Consider the following 7,378-nt stretch of genomic DNA (forward strand, 5'->3'; position numbering starts at 1 on the left):
ATAGGAAATGGAATCCCAGAAAATTTAAATGATTAGATCAACATTACTTGTTAGTTAAAAATTCAAAGCCAATGATTTAGATTCCCAGGACAATGCTCTTTTTGCTAACACTTCTTCCATTTTACATGGAAAAATATTTACATTTCTATTCTACTTCTAAAATGCACTTTCTTTTATATCAAAGACCAATTGTTTTTCAACTGTCTCCTCTCTTCTTCCCCTAACACTATTTTTCTTAAACTCCATTTCACCTCAGCTACAACCAGAAAAGCCTACACCAGTGGTCCTCAAACTTGAGCATGCAACAGAATCCCCGGAGGCTTTGCTAAAACAGATGCTGGGGTTAAACCCGGAGTTTCTGATTCAGCAGGTCTGGTGTGTGAGCACACACATAAACATTTGTATTTCCAAGAAGCTTTTAGCTGAAGCTGATACTGCTGTTTGGGGACCACGTTTCTAGAACTATAAACCTACATATAGCAGTATAAGAATGCTGCTATCAACAGGGTTTCTGACTGTATCTCCTGTTGCTTACTGCTTTGACCTCTAGAAGTATAATACATTGTCAAAATGCCCACCTCAAGCTCAGTTGCACTCTGTAGTCTCCCAGCATTGACTTTTGCATTAAGGCCAGTGTGGAAATGACTATGTGTCTATGCAGATGGCTTGTTTGCCAGTTTGTAATAAGAAGGTAGCTGTTTAACACTTTTGATGGACACTCACAGCTTCGAAGACCCAGACTCCTGACTGGTGCTTCCTTTTCTTTCCCTTATCAGAGTAATTAATGTTAGAAGTGCCAATGGAAAGAAGATAGCCATAAAAATATTTCTTATGGACTTCCTCATGCCTTCAGCCCTTAAAGAATCGGAGAATGAAATATCACTGTAGCAGTCAGAATTTTTACTTACAAAAATAGATTGAGGAAAAGCCAGCGTAAACAGAAAAAGATTTTAATATAAGGTTTCAGGTAGTTTCCAGAATGTGAATGGGCTTAGAAGAACCTGGGCCCCATGCAGAACCCTCTGTGGAATGTTTAACTTCCCAGCCTTTAGGCTACAAGAAGGCATGCTGGAAGGAGGTTGGAATGCTTGTTGAGTGAACTGGTCTGCAGTGTCTGGCACAATTATCATGACTGAATTGCAGCTTATTTTTTATTCTCAAGCTGGATGCTGGTTAAATGCCAGGTCTCGGTTTTACATATGCAATGAGTGATTAATGAATTAGTCCAGTATTGAAGGTAGGATGGGCAGTAAATGACCAGTGAGGTGAAAATTTGTAAGTAATTCTGTTGGTATACTATGGAAAGGTTACTGACCTCTGGTCCTTGGGTTTCTGAGATTTCAGGATTCACGATGGTCTTTTATTGGAAGAAACACTTTTTAAAAGACAATTTGGTGGCTTTGCAGCCCAACCCAATGCTGATTACTTCATTACTGGTGTCCCAGTGTTTATATTTTAGTCTGAGTTTATAGTTAATACTATGTTTTTATAGTGTGAATTATTTATTGAAGCTGCAATTTTGAAAAGCATATTTGACTACAATATGCTAAGGATAGAAATTCATTTCATCATTGTCTTACAGGATATATTAAATTAAAACATTTTTGGCTTCAGTAATCAGCAGGTCTTAAGAACTTCAAAACTCGAGACGTCTTAATTTATAATTAGGTTTTTTTTTTTTGTAAATGGAATCTTACTGTGTAACTAGGTCACTGTTGAATGGAATCCAAGGCTGAAGCATACTGCAGGGATTCTTCATCTTACTCCATTCACTGGTGGCTGTTAAAACAAAGATACAGTACAGTGAGAGTTTACTGTTCATTTATATGACTATCTCTTCGAAGGAGGCAATGCAGGGCTGGTGTATTAACTCTGTTATATTTAGCACACAGCTTCCATCTCCATGTGCAACACAGGTTGGCTACAGAAACTCTCCCCAGACAGTGAGACGGGGCAAAGCGGAAGTGGGGGTGCACATCCCTCCTAGTTAAGGGTAAAACCTGGAAGTTAAACACACCACTTGAGGCTCACATGTCACTGGTCAGAACCTAGTCTCAGAGCCAAGTTTCAGGGGAGGCCAGGAATTGTCTATAGTTGGAGTCTTCAGCCCAGTGAAAATCTGCGTGGGAGGCTTTTAACACGTCAAAGGAGAAGCAAGTGGATACTGGTGCATGGCTAACAGTTTTGCCACAATGGCTTGCCTGAAATCAGACCTGCCTTGGGGCTGAACTCTACTGCCGCCATCTGTGATGAAGGTGAAGCTTCTTGAAAGGGCCAGTAAAGGGGAATTTATTATACTAATTTCCTGGTAAACAAATCAGGAACTAAAAGAATCTCAGTGTTGAAAGAGATCTTGATCGTTACCTAATCTAACCACTCACCTAAGAATCTGAAATGAAGCACCTACCTTTTATTTATTTTTTTAAAAAAATTATTTTTATTTATATTTAGATAGAGAGGAAGGGAAGGAGAGAAACATCAATGTGTGGTTGCCTGTTGTGTGCCCCCAAGTGGGACCTGGTCTGCAACCCAGGCATGTGCCCTGACTGGGAGTCGAACCAGCAACACTTTGGTTCGCAGCCCGTGCTCAATCCACTGAGCTACGCCAGCCAGGGCTAGCACCTGTCTTTTAGATGTGCACATTTTTTACATGTGAAAACCAAGAACTTTCACAAAGTCACAAAATTATTTGTGACAGTAAGAACTGGAACCCAGAGAACCTGGTAAATTTCATTCTTAACTACTGTTCCTAGATAAGCCCTTCTAAGCTTTGTTTTTATCATGTTATGGTCAGTGAAGAGATATTTGTGTATATTATAAGCTATACCAACCTATGTATTTTTAGAATACCATTAAATGCTATAGAATAATTGAGCAGGTATATTGAACTGTAAGGCTCTTTTCAATTATTGAAACAGTGAAGTCTTGTTAGAATACAACTCACTATTACACATATTTAGGTAAGTTGGTAAAAAGGGTATTAAAATGGAATTCAAATGACATAACATAGTCTTCACCATCTATTGGGTTGGCCAAAATGTCTACTTAGTTATTTCTGTAAAATAAAAGACACATTTCATTGTCAGCAATAACTTTATTGATTTGTGTATTTTGAGTATGTTGGCTATCTCCCATGTGGTATTAATATTAATTATTTTCTATTAATGTCTGGATTTCATCACTACAACTTCAGCTGGTCTACCTGACCATGCATGGATCATTGTCCAGTGAGAAATCTCCAGCATAAAACTTCACAAAATACTTTTGACATGTTTGATCAGTCACAGCAGCTTTTCCATACACCACACAAACCTTTGTGCATGTGTTTCAGTTATATTTTTACTTTTGTTGAAATAATAAGGCATAATATGCCAAAATACTGTATTCTTCCACCCTCAGTATTAAAATGGCTACAGAAAAATACAGCAATTTTGAGAAGTTTTTTAAAAAGTACATGCTGATATGACAACTGTCATGATACGGTCCAACAAAATCATTTTAAATGAAGTTAGAGATAACTAAGCACTACTAGAGCCATCTCATGCAAAAAACCAAATGAACTTTTTGGCTAATCCAATACTATTCATATGATAGAGGAAATCATGTAACTTCTTTGAGATCTGAGTTATTTTTTTAAATAAGGAATTGGACTAGATGGTAAACCATTTAGTCAATGGTATAGTGTAGGTTCCAACAAATCAAAAGAGATGCCAGTCATCAAAATTTAATTGGGGGAACCGGTGCATGCTGAAAGATTGCCACCCAGCTTTTCACCTTGTAAGTTTTCTCTTGACACTGAATTGCATACAGTAAAAAGCTATCACAGTAGCCTGAATCATTAGCATCAGCCTCACCCTTGGTACTTGTACAATAAAGAGATAAACTGAATCACCCATCTGATGACTAGATGTTACTTTTAGACCTGAAGTTTCAAATAAATATTCCAAAAAGCAATACATCTCTGTAAATCTGTTGTGAAACAATGAGAAAGTATTGTCTGTTTAGAAAACTCAGTTTCCCAGGTCCGTCTATATAATAAATTATGAAACAATGTAGAAACTGGCTTCTAAAATGGCAAGGAATCCACTTGGCCATAAAAAGGACAGTTTCTAGATCCCAGTTCAAAACCTGTTACATTTTATTATGTTTCTAAAGACCTCAGCTCCAAAGAGAGCACAATTCTGGGCCTGTAGGTGAGTCTGAATGTAATCTTTAGTGAGGTCTAGTGATAAAGGTTGAAATGAGAACAGAATCCATTTAGAGTAAAGTAGACAGAATAATTCTAAATTATGGCCTTGAAGTTCCCAGTTCACTTATAGGAAAAGATAAGGTATAATACTCCAGTTAATGGAACATGAGCTACTAATTTCCTGAAAAAGACAAAAGGAGGGGAGCATAGGGCCCTTACATGGAAAGAACAATTTTCTTTAGTCTCTATGCTGACAATGAGAGACTGTGTCAAGGGAGAAAGTGATAGGAGAGGCAGCCTTAGATTCAAACAAAGAATAAAGGAAAGCTAAACAATGGCTCTTATCAGTTCCAAAGGTAAGTTCACCTTCCTGGCTTGAAGCTGATTTGTTTGTGGGCAGGACTCCTTGACCATGAAGCTGAGTCTGCTCTCTGCATGTTTGCATGTGTGTGTGTTCGCATTTTAATCATTTGTAAATAGTGTTTCCTCCATGGTATTTTTTTCCTGGCTCCTGGACAAACAAAGCCTCTCTTCCAAATGCATCACCATGGAACTATCATTATAAATTCACCTTTTTTACATGAGAATAGAAAATGGGCATGTGAAGAGCACTGGCTATTCTGGAACTGAAAACAAATACTCTTCGTGCTATGAAAGCATTTAGAGGTCAGAGGATCTGCTGAGCTGGATCTGCTCAAATCACGAAATCCCACAGATAGGGTAGTGCTCCTGGGAGACGGGACCCTGTCACCCAGCTCATCTGGCCTTCCAGGTAATTCTGGCACTGCCTTCACCTCCCTTTCCAAGGTTCTCACCAGGCCTGTGGCAGAAGCGGAAACTTTTGTCTCGGCCAAAGGATAAAGAGGTGCTGTTGCATTACGACCTCTGGCAGCACTTAGCTTTCTTTTTCAAGGTCTAGGAAATGGCCTGAGCTCCTCCCCTAAGAGTCCTGATTTTCTGTGGCTTAGCCACACTGAGCTAGATAATGAGAACGGGAGAAGGAAATCAGGGAACCTGACCTTGTTTACATCCTGCTCCCTAAACCCATCACTTCAGGGTTTATGGATCTGCAGGGTCTTGTGCTTCTTTTGAGATGAAATGAATCCTTGTTCATATTCTCTTTCTCCCTCCTTCTCTGTTTTTCCTACTTCTTTTTCTGTGCCTTTTTCTCTCGGATTTTCCTTTGGCTTTCTCTTGTACATGTCACCAAAAAAAAAGTTATGATTGTCTTGTAGCGTTCCATCCACATTCAGAACAGTCTTGGGAAGATGCATTTTTCTGTGGCAACTCAGGAACTGAACCCGTCCGCAAAGTCCTCTGTCCTCCAGAGTGGACCTTAAATTCCATTATCAAGATGGCTTTGGATTCTTTTCCCAGATCACTCTGAAAAGGCTCCTTTTTCTTAGTTATTCCAAAGTCATAAGGTCCTGGACCTTATGGCAAGAATGCCTAACCAGTTCTTTCCAGTAAAGCTCCTCGACCCCCATCCTCTTGGGAGCTGGCTTTGTTACAAGGAAGTGGGGCCTGGGGAGAACACTGTTGAAGTGATAGGAGAAATGGAGTTATTCATTGATTTATATATGTGTTTCATTGCAAGTCAGAGATATGATTAGTTTTGTATTGATAATAGCCCTGCTTCAAAGTGGGCTCATACTTCAGGTTGATTTTGTTTGGCTTAAATTGGCTCTTCAAAATTGGATAGGGTTTTACTTCTCAATTTGACAATAATCTTACCCATTCTCAAACTGCATGACAAAGAACCACCAGACACTCTAAAATAAAAATTGTCTCTTCTGTCAGTTAAAAACTCCACTTTCAATTTTTAATATATTTATTATTAGGCCTCTGAATAATAAACCTGTCCTGGACCTGAGACATGGAGACAGGATGTGAATACAAACACCGCTTGCTAAACACTCACCCCATTTGTCCCTACTTGCACTCTGTTTGAAGAGTCAGTCTACAACGCACTTTTCACACTGAAACAACAAAACTTTTCTCAGAAACCTCCGGCAGAGAAGCTGAGGTAACGCCAGAAAGAAGTGCGCCAAATCGTAATTACTCCCCCGGGAGCCAGTCATCAGGCGAAAATCCGCATAATGTTCTATCTCCTGCGTGAAGCAGACGCAGACGCTGACAGAGTCCTCGTTTTGTTGCTTCCTGCCATTTGGAGATGTTGTTGTTTGTCACACACTAAACAGAGGAGGAGAGGACAGCAAAGAGCATTGCAGTTACTTAGGCAATTTTGTAAAGAACCAATAAAGTGGCTATTTTAAAAGCCTTTCTTTTTCTGTGGGCACAGTGTCGGGCTGTCTAATATCCTAATGTCTCAGAGCCTCAGAGGCAGGAGTGACTGGGTGGGGTCTTCAGGGTCATGCCAGGTGCGAGGGCGGTGAGTGCTCAGGACTGTCCCCCTCAAAACCTCATGATCTGAAGTAGCACAGGTTCACTTAAGAATATTTTTTACACTGCAATTTTCTATAACATTTAATTCAAGATAAAAGGGGTAGATAAAGCAAATGTACTGTAACCCTAAAAGTTATAGGCACTCCGTGAGTGATGAATGACAACTTGGGGGTCACCTCATACATAAGAATGTTGGCAGGTGGCCAACTCAACAGTGACCCAGCTTCCCTGATCCAGCATCAGCAGCCACCAACCAAAGGAGGGATCCCGATTCAGAGTGTCTTTCTTTTTCTTCCCTAATAGAAGAATGACTGACTGTTAAGCTGGAAAGATATGTAAGAGGTGGGCAATGAGAGGTCTTATCTAAGTCAGGCTAAAAAGGCAGACTTTATCTTCAAAGTCATGAAATTCCAGAGTCACGAAGTTGTAGCAGGTTTGAGCTTCAGGGAAAACATTGAGACTGCTGGGGAGAAAGAGACCAAATACAATGCTTTGGGCCTTTTTTCTTTCCATTTGTAAAAAAAAAAAAGCATATATAATAAGTGATAAGAGTAAGAAAGAATAGAGCACTTGTAAAAGAAATATTTATTCATTCATATATTCAATTTATCTGGTTATTCAACAAATATTTGAATGCTTACTCTATGCCTGCTGGCCTTGTTTTAGGTACTGGGGACAAAGTCATTTTCTTCATGGTACTTAAATTACAGAATGGAAGAGCTAGACAGTAAGCAAATAAGTAAAATGTATAGTCCATTAGATGGTAATAATTAGGAAGAAAAA

The sequence above is a fragment of the Artibeus jamaicensis genome, unplaced genomic scaffold (assembly GCF_021234435.1).
Source record: "Artibeus jamaicensis isolate MK-2021 breed Jamaican fruit bat unplaced genomic scaffold, CSHL_Jam_final scaffold_584, whole genome shotgun sequence".
Classification (NCBI taxonomy): domain Eukaryota; kingdom Metazoa; phylum Chordata; class Mammalia; order Chiroptera; family Phyllostomidae; genus Artibeus; species Artibeus jamaicensis.